This window comes from Heliangelus exortis, chromosome 29, assembly GCF_036169615.1.
Source record: "Heliangelus exortis chromosome 29, bHelExo1.hap1, whole genome shotgun sequence".
Taxonomy (NCBI): Eukaryota; Metazoa; Chordata; class Aves; order Apodiformes; family Trochilidae; genus Heliangelus; species Heliangelus exortis.
Window position 1 is genome coordinate 2092758 of NC_092450.1, and position 18009 is coordinate 2110766.

An 18009-nucleotide genomic window follows, 5' to 3' on the forward strand; every position below is an offset into this window, starting at 1 on the left:
CCTGTTCCTAATCAAACAAGCCACCTGGGTGTGCAGGAAAGGGCACTGCCGGCCGCTCCGGCTGCTCCGGGAGCCTCTTGTGGGCAGAGCAAACAGGAAGCCGAGGGATGGACCACTGGGAGCCACCCCACCTTTGCCCAGGGGTGTTGGGCAGGTGACGAGTCAGTCACTCAGAGCTGGTCCTTCTCTGGCTGTGACGCATTGTTTTGAACAAGAAATTCCAAGAGGCTTGATCGTCCTCTTGCTTTAGGGACCGGCGTCATCCCTTGAGGTTTTTGGGGTTGAAATCCGCAAAAGGTGCTGACCTTCCTCTGAGGAGCCCCCACGGGATTCGGGGTCAGGGTTGGAGCCTTCTCAGCCTGGAGTGTGCTGGAAGTGCTGAGGGAAGGAGGGTGGTCACCAAGAGAGGGTGGTCACCAAGAGAGGGTGGTCACCAAGAGAGGGTGGTCACCAAGGGAGGGTGGTCACGAAGAGAGGGTGGTCACCAAGAGAGGGTGGTCACCAAGGGAGGGTGGTCACGAAGAGAGGGTGGTCACCAAGAGGGTGGTCACCAAGAGGATGGTCACCAAGGGAGGATGGTCACCAAGAGAGGATGGTCACGAAGAGAGGGTGGTCACCAAGAGGGTGGTCACCAAGAGGATGGTCACCAAGGGAGGATGGTCACCAAGAGAGGATGGTCACGAAGAGAGGGTGGTCACCAAGGGAGGATGGTCACTAAGAAAGGATGGTCACCAAGGGAGGATGGTCACCAAGAGGGTGGTCACCAAGAGGGTGGTCACCAAGGGAGGATGGTCACCAAGAGAGGATGGTCACGAAGAGAGGGTGGTCACCAAGGGAGGATGGTCACTAAGAAAGGATGGTCACCAAGGGAGGATGGTCACCAAGAGGGTGGTCACCAAGGGAGGGTGGTCACCAAGAGAGGATGATCACCAAGGGAGGGTGGTCACCAAGGGAGGGTGGTCACCAAGAGAGGATGGTCACCAAGGGAGGGTGGTCACCAAGAAAGGATGGTCACCAAGAGAGGGTGGTTGCCAAGAGGATGGTCACCAAGGGAGGATGGTCACCAAGAGAGGATGGTCACCAAGGGAGGGTGGTCACCAAGAGAGGATGGTCACCAAGAGGATGGTCACCAAGAGAGGGTGGTCACCAAGAGAGGGTGGTCACCAAGAAAGGATGGTCACCAAGGGAGGGTGGTCACCAAGAGGATGGTCACCAAGAGAGGGTGGTCACCAAGAGAGGGTGGTCACCAAGAGGGTGGTCACCAAGAGGGTGGTCACCAAGAGAGGATGGTCACCAAGAGAGGATGGTCACCAAGAGAGGGTGGTCACCAAGGGAGGATGGTCACTAAGAAAGGATGGTCACCAAGGGAGGATGGTCACCAAGAGGGTGGTCACCAAGAGGGTGGTCACCAAGGGAGGATGGTCACCAAGAGAGGATGGTCACGAAGAGAGGGTGGTCACCAAGAGAGGATGGTCACGAAGAGGGTGGTCACCAAGGGAGGATGGTCACCAAGAGAGGATGGTCACCAAGGGAGGGTGGTCACCAAGAGGATGGTCACCAAGGGAGGATGGTCACCAAGGGAGGATGGTCACCAAGAGGGTGGTCACCAAGGGAGGGTGGTCACCAAGAGAGGATGGTCACCAATGGAGGGTGGTCACTAAGAGAGAATGGTCACCAAGAGAGGATGGTCACCAAGGGAGGGTGGTCACCAAGAGAGGATGGTCACCAAGGGAGGGTGGTCACCAAGGGAGGGTGGTCACCAAGAGAGGATGATCACCAAGGGAGGGTGGTCACCAAGGGAGGGTGGTCACCAAGAGAGGATGGTCACCAAGGGAGGATGGTCACCAAGAGGATGATCACGAAGGGAGGGTGGTTACTAAGAGAGGATGGTCACCAAGAGAGGATGGTCACCAAGAGAGGATGGTCACCAAGGGAGGGTGGTCACCAAGAGGATGGTCACCAAGAGGATGGTCACCAAGAGGGTGGTCACCAAGGGAGGATGGTCACCAAGAGAGGATGGTCACCAAGAGAGGGTGGTCACCAAGGGAGGGTGGTCACCAAGGGAGGATGGTCACCAAGAAAGGATGGTCACCAAGGGAGGATGGTCACCAAGGGAGGATGGTCACCAAGAGAGGATGGTCACCAAGAGAGGGTGGTCACCAAGGGAGGGTGGTCACCAAGAGAGGATGGTCACCAAGAGAGGGTGGTCACCAAGGGAGGGTGGTCACCAAGGGAGGATGGTCACCAAGAAAGGATGGTCACCAAGGGAGGATGGTCACCAAGGGAGGATGGTCACCAAGAGAGGGTGGTCACCAAGAGGATGGTCACCAAGAGAGGGTGGTCACCAAGAGAGGGTGGTCACCAAGAGGATGGTCACTAAGAAAGGATGGTCACCAAGGGAGGATGGTCACCAAGGGAGGATGGTCACCAAGGGAGGGTGGTCACCAAGGGAGGGTGGTCACGAAGAGAGGGTGGTCACGAAGAAAGGATGGTCACCAAGGGAGGGTGGTCACCAAGAAAGGATGGTCACCAAGAGGATGGTCACCAAGAGGGTGGTCACCAAGAGGGTGGTCACCAAGGGAGGATGGTCACCAAGAGAGGATGGTCACGAAGGGAGGGTGGTCACGAAGAGAGGGTGGTCACCAAGAACGGATGGTCACCAAGGGAGGATGGTCACCAAGAGAGGATGGTCACCAAGAGGGTGGTCACCAAGAGAGGATGGTCACCAAGGGAGGGTGGTCACCAAGAGGATGGTCACCAAGAGGATGGTCACTAAGAAAGGATGGTCACCAAGAGCCTTCCTCCTGAGCAAATGGAGGGAGAAGCCATTCCAAACCATGAGTCACTGCTTCCAACCACCCCTTTTGGGTGCTTCCAACCACCTCTCTTCCTTCCCACAGCCCATAGAGGGAGCTGAAGGTGCTTTGAATCACCTGGCATGAAATCTGGCCTGGTGCTTACATAAGATGCTGAAATACCTGCACGGCTTGGGCTTTTTGGAGCCACCCATGAGGCCTTTGGCCTCTCTTTGCCATGTGGCTCTTTGCCATGCTCCATCTCATGGTGCAGAGGGTGACATGAGGTGACTGAAGGCATTAAAGGTGCTGCTCAACATCTCTTCAATGGGGTTCCCCTTTCTTTTTGGGGTTTCCTTCCTCATCCGAGAAAGAGATGAACTCCTGACAATCTCTCTTGGAGGAGGTGGCTCTAAGGAAACATTCTGGACTCCAGGCATGGAAAGATGACTCCTGCTTTGAACATCAACCCTGCTGGAATGGGACGAGATCCCCTCAGATGTCCAGAGCTGCTGAAAGCTCTCAGGTTGAGACACGAGGCAGCAACCCTGGGAGCAATTCCAGCAGATTGCCTCTTGGGCCAGCGTGCAAGGAATTGGGCTGGGGCCATCCAAGCTGGCAGCAGAACCTGACCCAAAGCAGCCACAGCTGTGTCTGGGGACCTACAAGCTCTGTGACATGCAGAGGGACCAAGGGTCTTTCCCAAGGGTCTTCCCCAAGGGTCTTTTCCAAGGGTCTTTCCCAAGGGTCATCCCCAAGGATCTTTCCCATAGGTTTTTTCCAAGGGTCTCCTTAGGGATTGCTCCTCTGGACTCTTCTTCCACTTGCAGACACTTTGCTGTCCTCAGCACCTTGGGAGCAGGGAAGGGCAGACATCAAAAGCTGGATGGGAGCATCCAAAAGTTCATCTGGAGCACTCAGCCCTTCGCCTTGGTAACGGGAAGCTGGAGAGATTTCAAGCACTCTCATCCCACCTCCTGGCACTTCTGCTTCTGGTTAGGGCCAGACATAACCACAAGAAGAAGCTTTCTCACGGTGTTTCAGCACATTTCCTGTCGGTCCTGGAAGAAAACTGGAAGAACCTTTGCAACAAAGAGGACATTTACCCTTTGGAGAACCACAAAGAGTCTGCTTTGGAAATTGGCACAGGGCTTGGGGCTGGGGGTTGAGTGAGTTTGCTTTCCTGAACCAGTTTGCAGCATCCCAACTGAGAAGTGGCCCCCTCACCAAGAGGGAAGAGTTGATTTCATGTTCTGGAGCAATGAGTCACAGTCCTGCAGGGCTCCAGTGCCACGGGAGCAATCCCAGACTGGGATGGAGACTGGGATGGAGCAGCCTGGTGCAATGGGGCACCTTGGAGCCCACCAGAGGGGCAGAGATGGATGTGAGGATGGAAGAACATTGCTGTGGAGGGAAGGTCCTCCCTGGTGCTGACACACCAATCAATCTTTTTTTTTTCTTTTAACTTGAAGGAGTTGGGCTGTGTGAAGCAGAGCCATGGGGAAACCTGGTTGGAAAATTGGGTTTGTGTGGGGTTGTGGGGCTTCAAGGAAACTTTGGGGAAGAGGAAGACATTTGAAAGGGTTTCATCAAACTGTTTATGTTGGAGAACATGTGGGTTTTGGGTTTTTTTTTTTTCCAGTGCAAGTTTGGCTGCATCTTCCCAGGGTTAGTTTTGTTGTGATGGACATTGGTAATCAAATTAAATCAAACCACAGGAAAAAAAACAGTCAACAGGAAAAGCCTTCAGCTCAGATCACCCCTTGGGTTCAAAAGCCCTTGGAGGATCCTTCTCTGCCATTGTCCCTGCTGGGGACTGGAGCATGAGAAAGAAGTTTTGGGCTGGGAAAAGGCAAACTAAGAAGCCACCAAACTTTGCTGCCAGCACAGGAGGTGAATTGTGGCCGTGGAGCCATCCAGCCACATCCTTCTGATTCCATCAGGTGTGTGCTGCACCTCTGGATTTAGCTTGGGGCTCCTGAAGGTGTCAATACTCATTTTGGGTGTATTTGGTTTGGGAGTCAAATCCTCACAATCTAACATGGGTTTTGTTGTTGTTTTGGGGTTTTTTTTTAAAGGTTAAAGAGTGTGCCAGCAGAGAAGTTTGGACACCAGCTGGAGGGTGTTGAGACACATCAGGAGAAGGCTCAAAACCACAGAGCTGGGCTGGGATTTAACATCATCTCCCCGTGAAGTGCAGGTAGAATTTACTTTCCCTGGTTTATCTTTGCTAAGCCTTAATCACAGAGTTGCTGCAATTCCTTCCATGAGGTTAAGTCCAAGGAAATCCCCAGGTCACGCCATCCTCTGCTCTCTCTTCCCATCCTCTGCCTGCACTTTGCTCGTTCCAGAAGGATGTGAACTGGGCTCAGCAGTGGGATCTGAGCTGCAGGTCTGGGGTGAGGGCACTGGGGGGAAGGGCTGAGCTCTGTCTTGCCCCTTGAGCCTGGCAAACCAGCAAAGGTGGGAAGGTGCCCAGGTTTGTGTTCTATAGGGAAAAGTTTTCTCCATCTCCCTCTCTTCCCCGGGGGAGCTGTGTCTGGAAAATCAGAGCCCTGCATTTGACATCAGCTGGGAGCTCAGGTCCATTTTCTGGAAGGAAGGAGTTGTCCCTGCAGTGGGGTGTGTAGGGAGCAAGGGGACCTCCTGCATCCCAGCTGTCCAGCTCCATCCTTTTGCTACTTTCCCTGTGCCCAGCAGAGCTCTGCAGTGAAGTCCTCATCTTCCTCAGCTCCTGGTGGTCCCAAGCCCACCCAGTGCAGCATGTTCTCCTTTTGCAGAGGGCAGATCCACCTCACCCAAGCAGTGGGACAGGGTGAGGGAACTTGCCCAAGACCACCCAGGGGCCAGCAGCCTTGCTTGGAGGAGCTCCCGAATCCTTTGGTTCGTTTGCCACCCTCAGGGCCACGCTCACCTCCCCCTTGGCCAAGGGGAAGTTTCCTGGGACAATCCTTTCTTCTTGTCAACATTTTTTTTTTTTAATTAAATGAAATTAAATTTCTGTAGCAGCTTTTTTTTTTTTCCTTTAATATTATTCTGTACCTTAGGCATTGCTTTGAGTCCACCAGGCTGAGCTGTAGAAGAGTGAGGAGTCAGGTTGACAATCTGCCCGCTGCTCCTCCCTTCCCTCCCCCTCCTCTCCTCCAGCCACCCCAGAGCTACTCAACACTCGCCCTGTGCTGCAGTTTCATCCATCCCCAAGCTGCACATCAAAGGTTGGGTTTGCTTAGCTGCTCGCTTCCCTGGCAGCTTCAGGGATTAATCACACCCCAGCCTGCGTGAAAAGCGTGACCCTGTCACGCTTGTTTGTCTCAGCTCCTGGTTATCTGAGAGCCAACCTTGCCTTGGCTCTTGGCCTTTTTTTTTTTTTTTTTTTTTTGGATGGACCATTTCCATTTGGATTTCTTCCTTTGGGTTGGCTGGAGGTGCCCTGCCTGCCCCGGAGGATGCTGCTGCAGCCACTGAACGACCAGCTTTGATTTATTGGAGTTGTTGTGGTACCCAGCAGGGGCCTGGCAGGGGAGGGGCACTGAAGGCAGTCAGGAGTCATTTCTGGCCCTAAAGCTTGGTAGAAAATGAGGAAAAAATGAAGGGATCCCTCCTGGAGAGCCTGCAGGAATGGGGAGACAACCCGAGGGGTGATGTGTGATGGGTGTCAGCCTCCATCCACCCCCAGAAGAGGAGGTTTTGGTCACCATGGGGCAGTTTAAAGCATCATTTAAAGCAGCATTCTGGCAGCCAGAGGTGACACTGGGGGGCTGCCTGTGTGCTGGTGACAACCCTGTGCCAGCAGAGGTTCAAGTGGCCTCTGTAGCCCCAGAGAATGGGAACCAGGAGCCAAAACTGCAGCTGGATGGGAGCAAGGATCCAGCTGCTGCCTGGCTATGGGCTGGTGCTGAGCTGACCCCTGGGAAGGGATCTGGGGGGTGTCTGGGCTGGTTTGCTGGGATCACCCTGCTTCTCCCATAGCCTTCTGCAGCAGCAGTGATGCTACAGGGTGGAAAGAGCCCGAGTCCACCTGGGTTGTGCTGGAGATTGACCCTGCCCAAGCAGAAATGCTCAGAGAGATCAGCAGTGGGATCTTGGGTTTGGGTGGGATTATTGCCTGGATTTTTTTTTTTTTATGTCTTGGGCATCATCTCTGGTGAAAGAATTAGCTCAGAGTTGCAGAGAGAAGCTCCAAGAGTGAGCAGCAGGGCTCTGTATTGAGAAACAGGCACTGCCCTGAGGAGCTTGTACAAAAAAAAAAAAAAAAAAAATTGGGAGGGGAAGTAAACAGAGCAGGGCTGGGATTGCAGCACCCTGGCCCCATCCAGCACCTACACATGGGGCCTGGGGCCCTCCTGGCTCTGTGACACCAGCACTGACCTGTCCTGGTGCTGCAGAGGGGACAGGGGACACAGGGTGGGAAGGGAGATGCCATGGGATGAGGCTGAGCAGGTCTGATGATGTCCAGCAGCTCAAGGCAGCCTGAGGATGGAGAAGCCCTTGGCAGATGGAGGAGTTGGGGCAGAGTTGGGAATTCCCTGTTTCCAAGGAATCACACGGATAAGACGTGGAGCAATGGGCACAAGGTGCTCCAGGGGAGCTTCTGATTGGACACAAGAGGTAAATTTGTCACCATGAGGACAGTCAGATATTGGAATGGTCTCCCAGGGGAAGGGGTGGACTCCCCCACTTGGGAAAGTTTGAAGTCTCAGCTCGAGAGGGTGCTGGGACAGCTCAGATAAACAATAATATTAGAACAATAATATTAGAATTTTATTAGGATGATGACCAGATGATCCTTGAGGTCCCTTCCAACCTCATGACATTCTGTGATTCTATTCCCAACATTCCTGCCAGGGGGGAGCTGGAGCAGCTGGTTTGCAAAGCCCAAGGGATGTGTGGCACCAACTCCTTGAGGCTGGGGCTGTGGAGCTGTGCTGGGGGAGAGGAGAAACCTGGAATTCTTACAGGGATGGGGACCAGCACCCTCTGAGCTGCCTGCAGGATCCCCAGGAGGATGCCTGGGTCCCACACCAGGATGGATCCAGGTGGCTGCTGTCCCCTAGCTAAATTCCAGCTTCCAGTTTAAATCCTCTGCATTTCCCCTCTCCCTGGAGGAGCCAAAGATCCTGGGCACACAAGGGTGACCCCCCCTGCCATTGCATCCCAGTCCCACCAGTGCTGCCTCTCCCCGTGGGGGAGAAGGGGGGCTGCCCAGGGAAGGAGGAGGTGGCTGCCTTCCTGTGGGAGTGTTTTGCAGAGCAGGAGAGAGAAACCAAGAGGGAGCAGACACCAGGCAAACAAGGTGACTACGTGGTGAGGAATGCAGGCACAGGCTCTGCTCATGGGTGAGATGCAGAGAGGAGATAGAGGGGCAGCTGCAAAAATGCTTTCACCAGCACAGCCCCGACACTGGCTCCCAAAATCTGAGAGGAAGGGTCCAGTCTCAGCATCTCCATCCCCAGGGAAAGAACCCGGACGCAGTTTGGGGTTGAGCTGCAAAACTCTTTGCCACGAGGCACTTGCTACCAATGGCTTAGCAGGGCTAATAAAGCTTTCAGAGAGGTGTTGTGATAGGAAGAGTTTTAAAATAGTAAGTTGTAAAAAGATAAAGGGGTTGGGGACAGATAAAATCTTTGTGCTTGAGCAGGCAAATGGCAGTGCAGGAGGTGTAGGGATAGGCAGGAGCTCATTTTGGGGCCAGGTTATCCCCAGACCACTTCCTCTAGGGTTCCCAGAGAGGGAACTGGAGGAATCCTAAACCTCACCCTGAAGTAGTTCTCCTTTGTGGCATTTCTCCATGGTAATATTTGATTTACTTCCCTGGAGAGGCTCCATCTCTGTTTCTCTAGGATGAAACAGGTCCTGGTAGCACCATGGCAAACACAGAGTGAGCTCCTGAGATTCCTTTCCTCTGGAAATCAGGCCCAAAGCCCAGCTTGCCAGTGGGGTGCAGCTGGCTGGGGATCACCCCGTTCCTCCCAGACAGGAGCTTTGGAGTTGGAATTTCTCTCTCTGGTGATCAAAGCTGCTTTGCTTCTTCTCTGGCACGGTTTGGGAAGGTGGGAAGGAGGGGTGAGCAGGGCAGTGGGTGCTGCCAGCAGGAGGAGGTGATGGGGACAGGAGGGCAGCGGTCCCCAGGGGGATGGGCATCCTACACCTCTGCTCCTGCCTGGAAAAATCAGGAAAAGGATCCTGTACCCTGCCCCTGGCCTCCTAAAGAGCTGAGGAGGCTGGAAATTTCCCTGTGTTTATCAGAACTGAGTGGTTTGTCAGACCCTGGCTCACGCATCTCCACCTCCCCGCGTGTCCCTGCACTCGGTTCCCAACTGGGACCATTCTGGATTCGGTGCTGGGATGAGCCCCACACTACTCAGCCCCATCCGCCTTTGATCTTAAGCTCTGTCAAGAAAGATGCTTTGGCAGGAATCTCACCCGTCAGGTACCATCCACAGGCGGCTGCAATGTCACAGCCCTGTGACAAAGCTCTGACAGCTCCAGGAGCTGAGGTGGTGCCAGGTTGAAGCTAAGCCTCCACCTTCTGCCCTGGGGCTGGGGGCAGGATCTTTTCCAGGCTCTGCAAAAAGCTTCTGGCTCCCTGCCTGGCCGGTTCAGGGGGCTCAGCTACTTGTCACATCCTGGGGGAGCCGCCACTGAGTGTCCCCCCCCCTCTCCCTCCCCCCCCGGTGTCCTGAGCCCTGGGTCTGGCTGTGAACCCCAAGACCGAGCTGGGGGGAGGAGCTGCTGCGTGGTGTAAGGTGCTGAGGAAGAGGATGCTGGTCCTGAGCAGTGTGGCCGAAGTTTGGCCATCACCCCCACCCCCCCCAAAATGAGCCAAGTCCTCGCTGGTCCCGAGGGTGGGGACCCCTGGGGTGTCACCGGGTACCACCGTGGCTTCACCCCCGTCCCATCCTTTTCCCAAATCATCCCGAAAGTGGCTTTTCCTCCTCGGCTCGGGGTGGGGAAGCCACTAGATGGCAACGTTACCTGCAGCCTGGCTGCCTCGCCGAGGATGGAGCGGGACCGGGACCGGGGATGCTCCTGGGGACCGGGGCAGCTCTGGGGTCCGGGACAGGGGGGGGATCCTGACCTGGCGGGTCCCCTCTTTAGCCACAGCTTAGTGACACGTGTCAAGCAAACGAATTACCTTAAAATGACTTTAATTCCGGGTCATTGGTTTCATTTTTACCAGCAAAGCCCCCGTGAGATGTGGCAGCACCGTGGGCTCACACGCACACCCGTGTCCACGTGTGGGCAGCCCTGGAGACTGCTTCCCTGCAGGATATCTCAGGGAATCCCCCAGCCTCTTGCAAACTTGGCCAGGTTTGCCCTTGAAGGACAGTTTGGTCCTTCCAGCCTGGTCAGCTGAGGCCTTTCAGCATTTGTCACACTTGCTGTGGTGTCACTGCTGTGGCTGCAGCCCTGAGTCCCCGGTGGTTTTGGGCTTTGAGCCATGACCCAATCCAGCTGGCCACGGCCCAGGAATGTGCAGCAGTGTGGAACCTGCTGGGAGACACCCCTCTGATCCCTTTGGATCCCCTCTCTGCCCCTCTTAGGTCCCTGCCAGGGCCAAGCTCTGATCTGTGAAGGGTTTTAGAACCTGCCGGGGGTGAAAAGCCACCTCGGGTTAACCCGGGCTTGTTCCCTTGGGAAGGCAGGAGAAAGGCTGCTGGGAGCCTGGAGGTGCTTTGGGCACGGTGCCCATCTCTGCTGGGTCCCATCCCAGTGCCCAGCGAGTTCCTGCAAGCAGAGAAGTTCCTGACCCTGAACCCCTGTGCCTCAGTTTCCCTCCCCACACCATGATCCTTGCTTCCCCTTCAAACAAGGAAGAGGCTGGGGTTGGTGGCACCTGGCCTGGATGGGGATGGTAATTAAGTCCCCATCCCATGGAGGCCACGGTGCAGGAGGAAATGAAACCCCAGCGTGGTACCGGAGAGCAGCCCTGGACAGAAAAGGGCTGTGCCCCTCACCCCAGGAAGGATTTATGGGAGTCCTGAGTCAGAGGGTAGAGCACTACAACAGCTCCTCCAATAAACACTGGGGGATGGAGCTGGGGCTTCCTCCACCAGAGCCTGGAGAAAGATGGATCAGGGGGGATTGGGGTGGGGAGGGAGGTGGGAGCAGTGCCCTGCCCAGAGCTCCGTCCTCCAACACCTCCCAAGTGGTCTGTAGTAATTTTTATTTTTTTTTTTTTTAATTTTCTTTTTTTTTTTTTTTTTTCTTTAGGGCTTTTTTCCATCCTCAGTCTCCACCCACTGCCCCCTCCAAGCTGTGAAAACTCCAAGTTTGGAAACCAGCCTTTGTCACCAAATCACCCCCGTCCTGCCAGCTGCAAACCTCCCCCTCTCCCTCTGCCTCTTGGAGGGGCCCCAGGGGTGGGACCCCAACTCTCTGAGCCTGTCCCAGGGAAAATGCCACCACCACAGGGCCAGAAAGGTGAGATTTGGGGCCAGGGGAAGGAGGGGAGGCCAGGAGGTCCCCAATCCCAGGAGCTTTGCTGCAGTGGAGACCAAGGGTGCCGTTCCCCCAAATCCTTCTCCACCACCCTGCTCTTTCCAGCCTCCCTGGGTGACTAAGAGCTGGCTGACACCCAGGGCTGTCACCCCAGGACCCCAAACAACCCCAGGGAGCCAAGAGGAAGAGGAAATCCTTGAGTCTCCTTCCTCATCACCCTCCTCCTCCTCTTTTTTGCTGCCTGCCAGCTGCTTTCCCCAGCCAAGGGGGTGGCCCTGGGTGGCCCAGCTGGGAAGGGCCTCTCCCTATTACTCATGGGGATGATGTTGGGGGGGGGGGATGCAGGGCTGGAAAGTTGGAGTCAGTGGAAAGTGGGCACTTGCTTCTGACCTTCTCATCTTCACAGCTGGAGCTGAGCTCAACCAAACACCCCGAGGTGAGGCCAGGGGTGGCAGGAGGTTGGCAAAGGGACCTGGAGCTTGGCTGGGGTTCCCCATCCTGAGCTGGGAGGACGTGGAGGAGTCTGGATTTACAGCTCCAGCCTGAGAGAAACCTCATTTTCCTGCTGCTTGCTGGTTAAGGATGTGTCTGGTGGCCACCATCAGAGCATCCCATGCCTGGGGATGCTCCCTCAGCATCTCCCACCCATCCTTCTGCCATGGAGAGGATTCCCAGACTCATGACAAAAATAAACCCCAAAGTAGAGGGAAGGCCTTGAAGGGTTCCTTAATCATACTGGGAGTTGTTTGAAAATCTTCCTCCCAGCCCTGGCTCCTCTGAGCCTTTCTCAAGCTCTGGGGGTATAAAGCTGCCTTGAAACCAAACCCCCCACAGCCCATGCTGGTGATTCCCTCACCCCAAGCTTTCCAAAATCAGGACAAGGATCTGAATTTCCCAACAGGAAGGTGGCCTGGAAGCTGAATCTGCAGCTCCTGGTGCCACCATTTCCAGAGATTTCCCAATCCAAGCTTCTGTGGGCTGGAGATGGACTCACTGCCCACCTCAAATCCTCTCCAGAGCACCCAAGTTCAGTAACATTGATATTCAAAACTTCTCCTTTGCTCAAAAGCCAGATTTTTTTTTTATTATTTTTACCTAAACAGAGTTTCCATGAGGAGGACATCCACAGAAGGACCAGAGCCTGGAGGGTTGGCATCTTCTTTACAGAAGGCAATGATGGATTTTTTTTAGAGAAAATGCAATTTTTTTAAGAAAAATCTTTTGATGTGAAAGTCTTGTGGTGGGTGTGACTCTGAGAGGGTGTGAGACATGGACCCCCTGCTCTCACAGTGGGGACAAATCCAGCTGGGAGTGCCACCAATGTCCCTTGTCCTCCATGAATGCTCAAGCTGCCAGTTATTATGGGATGGACACAACCACCTCTGCAATATTGCAAGGGGAATTTCTGCCTGAGTCCAGGTGAGCAGATTTATTTCTGGGAAAAATAAAATAAAGAAATCTTTATTTCCAATAAACCAGCATTTTCCTGTTATAACCCAGCAAACAAAACTCTCCCAAACCCTCCTGGATCACTTTTACTGCTCAGAGTGAGGCAAGAGCCAGATTCAAAACCATGGGCACATTTTGGGCTACAAACTGGATGAAACAGGACCCCTGGAAAGCCCAGGTGGGATTTTTGCAACTGGATGGTGAGACAAAAGCTGGGCTGACCTCCACACCAGCAAAGCTCTCCTGGGGGGTTCAAAGGGAGCTGTGCCCATGGTGCCTCCCACTTTTCCCAGGAGCAGGAGGAGGTGGGATCCAAGGGGTGGTTATCACCAGGTGATGCCTTCCCAGCTTTGTCCTGAGCTGGGATTGAGTTACAGGGCTGGGAAATCTCCTGGGCAGGTCGCAGGTGGATTAAGGAATTCCAGTCCCCATTCAGTGCCCGGTGAAGCACAAGTAATTTGGGAGCTGTAAAGAGCCAGGGGGAGGTGAAATGGGAGGTGGTGGATGGGAAAGGCTAGTGAGTGAGGTGAGGGGGAAAAAGGGGGAACTCCTCTGTATTCCAGGGGTTCCGGTGGTTCCCTAGCCTGGGTTGGGAGCCTTAGGAACTGGGGAGGGCCTGGGGTTCCCCTGGAATGCTGAGGGTGAGGGTGGTTTCCTTCCTCGGGGCTTGGGAGGTTGAGGGGTTTGGGGGGAAGAGGCTTGGGGGGTGCTGGCTGCTCCTCAAGGGTTGAGGATTCCTGGGATTTTTGGTATTCCTGGTTTTCTTTCAGCACCAGAGAAGGGTTGGGGCTAAGCTGGAAGTTGGCTGGTTGTTAGAAATGTGCAAGGGAAGGTGATGCTGGAATCCATGCAGGCAGGGAGGAAATGGTGGGATTTGCCATCCCAGCCACCCACCAACTGCTTTATTTCACCCGGAGCAGCCAGAGAGAGCTCTGGGTGAAGGTGATGGGGTGGGAGGAGAGGTTGATGTCTCAGCTCCATAAGGGGGATGCTTCCAGGGAGAGGGAAAATCAGCAGAGGTGGATTGTGGAGCTGGGTCAGAACCAGGCTACGTCCCCAGCACGGCTGGAGGTGGGCATGGAGCCCACCAGGGGCTGGAGGAGAGGAGCTGGGACATCCCCAGCATTGGGGAGATGCAGGCACAGGTTGCCCAAGGAAGTTGTGGATGCCCCATCCCTGGAAGTTGGATCCTGAGCAACCCGGGCTGGTGGGAGGTGGGGAACCCAGGAGGGTTGGAACCAGGGGAGCTTTAAGGTCCATTCCATCCCAACCCATTCCATGATCTTGGTGGTGGGGGGGATGTGGGCAGAGGTCTGAGGAAGCCATGGACCCCCCAGTGAGGAGCTGATGCTCCCAGAGGGCTGAGAGATGGGAGAAGGAGAAGCCAGGGTGTAGGAGCTGGTGAAACCCTGAGGTTGTGACAATGCCAGAGTGTGTGTGACACCCCGAGTGTGACTGTGAACGTGGATCAGGTGACAGCAACTCCCTTTTCCTGCCTCTTCACATCTGCCTCCCACCAGGCATCACCCACCAAGCCCAGGACTCGAGCTGGACCCTCTGGCCCCTTGCTTCAGGCCACTCCTGGGGGATTTGGACTTGAGGAGGACCCTGAACCCGAGCTGAGCACCCACCCATCACCTCCAGCTGCCTGGACACCCAGGGACTGTCTGACTCCCAGCTCCCTGAGGTCACCCCAAGGCCGTGGAGCAGGAGGTGGCTTGGTCTCTGTGTGTGTCCCAGCCCAGCCTGGCCTCGGGTGGGATGTCCCAGCACCACGGAGCCCCTGCCGAGGCCGTGTCCCCTGGGGCAGGTCCCCTGCACCCTCCTGGCGGTGCCTGGGGGGACTTTAGCACCCAAGAGCCGTCGGGGAGGCAGCGATCTCCTCCACCCTGTGCTCCCCGGGAGACTCCGAGGCGCCTCTTAATCGGGCTGTAATTATACACTTAACCCGCACCATTTTTTTTTTTTTTTTTTTCTTTTTCCTCCTCCCTCTCCGAGTTCACCTTCCCCAGGGATGTAAATCCCCGGCGCGTGCTGTGGGGGTTGGCAGCCCCACTGGTGTCCCCACGCGGGTCAGCGGGCTGGGGGAAGGGGGACGGTGACATGGGGGACACCTGAGGTGACACCAACCCAAACGGCTTGGCAGGGGTGTCCTTTAGGGCGGGCGGTGGCCCTGGGACCTGGGGAGGTGGCAGTCACAGACAACTCGTGTCCTCCGTGGGGACAGGGTTGTCCCTCTGGGTCCTTTGTGCAGCAGGATGAGACTCCAAGGTGGCTGCTAGCCCCGGGCACTAGCCAGCCAGGGGACGGAGGTAGCCACCACCAGACACCTCCAGCCTCGGGGGTGGTTTGGGGGTGGTGGGAGCCAAGCTCCAAATGTCACCTCACCGACTCTGTCCTTGTGGCAGCCCTGCCAGGGCCACCCCTCCCGTCTGATGCCCACGGCGCTCCCCGGTTCCTCCTCAGAGCTGCCGGGCTCCTTCTCCAAGCCCCGTGACGAGACTGGGACCACTTGGCAGGGATCAAACCCCCTTTTTGGGTGGGGGGAGAGCCCTGGCTGAGCATCACCTGGGACCCTCCCAGCAGCAGGCTCAGCCCCAGGGTTGGTTTCTGCCTTTTCCTGCTTCTGGGCAAGACCCCGACTCCTTTATTCAGGAAAAAAAAAAAAAAAAACCAAACCAAAAAACAAACAAACACAGAACACGACACTGAAAATTTTGCTTAAATTGAGCCTGGGAATTTGGCCCCAGAGGCTGAAATAATTCCTTCTGCGTGGCACACGCAGAGAACAAGAAAACAAAACCAAAGGGAGAAAAAAAAAAAAAACACACAAAAAAAAAACCAACCCAGCAAAACAAGCCAAAAAAACAAACCAGAAGCAGCAATATAAAAGGAACAATTTCCTTTACCACTAATTTTCTCTCTGTTAATTAGCAAGAATGTGGGGTCACTGATTATAATACTCTTCACATCTTTCCTAACCCACACATCCCCAGCTGGGGACAGGGAGTGACCACACAGCCCTGAGCCTCCCCAGCAGCCTCAGAGAAAATCCTGGGAAGGGGAGGGGGTACCCCCTGATGTTGCCTCTTCTGGGGGTAAATCCAGGACTCCAAGATTTTTTTATATATATATATATTTATTTTTTTAATCAAGGTTCAACCTGAATCTGCTCCCTCTGAAACTCAGCACTGGCTGCAAAGGAGGAGATGGGAGCCAGGGCTGGGGCTGCTAACAGAGAAATTTTCAGCAGGGCTTAAAAATATAAAGCTGGAATATGGAAAACAGAGCAGCTCCAAGTCCAGGAGCTTCTCCCTGTTCCCATCGTGCTGTGTCCAGACCCAGGGATGAGCTGGAGATCTTCAGGATACACACACAGCTCCCAGGAGCAAGTCACTTGGCTGGGAGAGAAAACCCCCATTGCCCCAGAGATCTTGAAGCTTTTCTGATTTATTGCACTTTTCCCTCTTAAAAACCCCCTGAAATAAGTTTTTGTGGGTTCGTTTTATGGTTGTTTGGGGTTTTTGGGGTGGGGTTTTTTGGGTCTTAACCACCCAAGAGAAACGGGTGCTTGGGGACAACGCTTTTCCTCAAAGCACCCAGGGAGTTTGTGGGTGGATCTGGGGGGTCAGTGGGAGGGTTGGGGTGTCACCAAATATGGGAAATGTCAACAGAATATCTGCTTTTCTCACCAAGAATTCGTTGAAAAGTTTCTCTTCCATTAGAAAAATGTTAGAGTGATTTTTTTTTTTTTTAATTATTATTATTTTTTTTTATTCCCTTTCTTCTGTTCACCTGCTCCAGGACTTTTCCCATGCCACCCTTGCCTCACCCACTACCACCCCCCCCGTAGCCACAAACTGCACCTCCAGCTCGATACGACCCAAAAAGCACTTTCTGAGGAATAAAAATCCAGGCAGGAGGGGTGATTAAATCTCTCTTTTATTTTCACCAGAGGGCAGGGGAGCACTGTCCCCCCCCCTCCTTGCCACTTCCAGGGAGCGCCGCGGGTTTCCCATCGCTCGGTTCCCCCCCCAACCCGGGCAAGGAAGCAATTTGCTGTCGTCAGCCATGTGTAGGGCTCCCAAATGAGGACCGAGCATGCTGCCAGCTGCCAGCTCCAGCCTTTCCTGTCGGCTCTTTAAACCCTCAGCAAATTCCTCCCCCTGCCAACCTGCAAGTCCCAGCGCATCCCGCAGCACTGGATGGGAACCGCTGGTCGGATGCAGAGGGTGTGGGGTCACCCAGATTTCCCCCTTCCCGTGCAAATGCAGCTTCAAGTGCTTGGGAAAAGCTGGGGAGGGTCCCAGGTGCCCTAAAATGGGGGATCCAGATGTTGCTTGGTGGCATCTGGACGTGGAAGCACCGCCCAGCACCGGCCCCTGGGAGCCAGAGGTGCCGATGCTCCCACGCAGCGCAGCCCCAAGACGGGGCCCCGAGGTGAAAGTCCCCAGAATGAAGCTCTCCCAAAAATAAAGGTCCCCCAAGTCTCCCCATTCACTCCTGACCTCAGCTCAGATCATTTCTCTGCACCAAAAGACAAGGACAGGGATTCCTCTGTCAGCTTTTGTCCCACCGCTCCGGGCAGTGATTCCCTGACCCGGAGCCTTTGGCCTTTCCCCAGGTTTTCTGGTGCTTGTGAGCAGCCTGGGCCGGGGTCAGGTTTCCTAGGAAATCTGGCTATTTCTTCCTGACCGTTAAAAAAAAAATAATAAATTTTTTTTTAAATTAAAAAAAAAAAAAAAAAAAAGAAAAGGAAAAAGAAAAGAGAAAAAAAGAAAAAAGAAAAAAGAAAAAAAAAGGAAAAAGGAAAAAGAAAAAAGAAAAAAGGAAAAAGGAAAAAGGAAAAAGAAAAAAGAAAAAAGAAAAAAGAAAAAAGAAGAAAGAAGAAAAAAGAAAAGAGAAAAAAGGAAAAAGAAAAAAGAAAAAAGAAAAAAGGAAAAAGCAAAAAGAAAAAATAAAAAAGAAAAAAGGAAAAAGGAAAAAGAAAAAAGAAAAAAGAAAAAAGGAAAAAGGAAAAAGAAAAAAGAAAAAAGGAAAAAGGAAAAAGGAAAAAGAAAAAAGAAAAAAGAAAAAAGGAAAAAGGAAAAAGAAAAAAGAAAAAAGAAAAAAGAAAAAAGGAAAAAGGAAAAAGAAAAAAGAAAAAAGAAAAAAGGAAAAAGGAAAAAGAAAAAAGAAGAAAGAAGAAAGAAGAAAGAAGAAAAAAGAAAAAAAAAAAAGAAAAAAGAAAAAAGAAGAAAGAAAAAAGAAAAAAGAAAGAAGAAAAAAGAAAGAAGAAAAAAGAAAAAAGAAGAAAAGAAGAAAGAAGAAAGAAAGAAGAAAA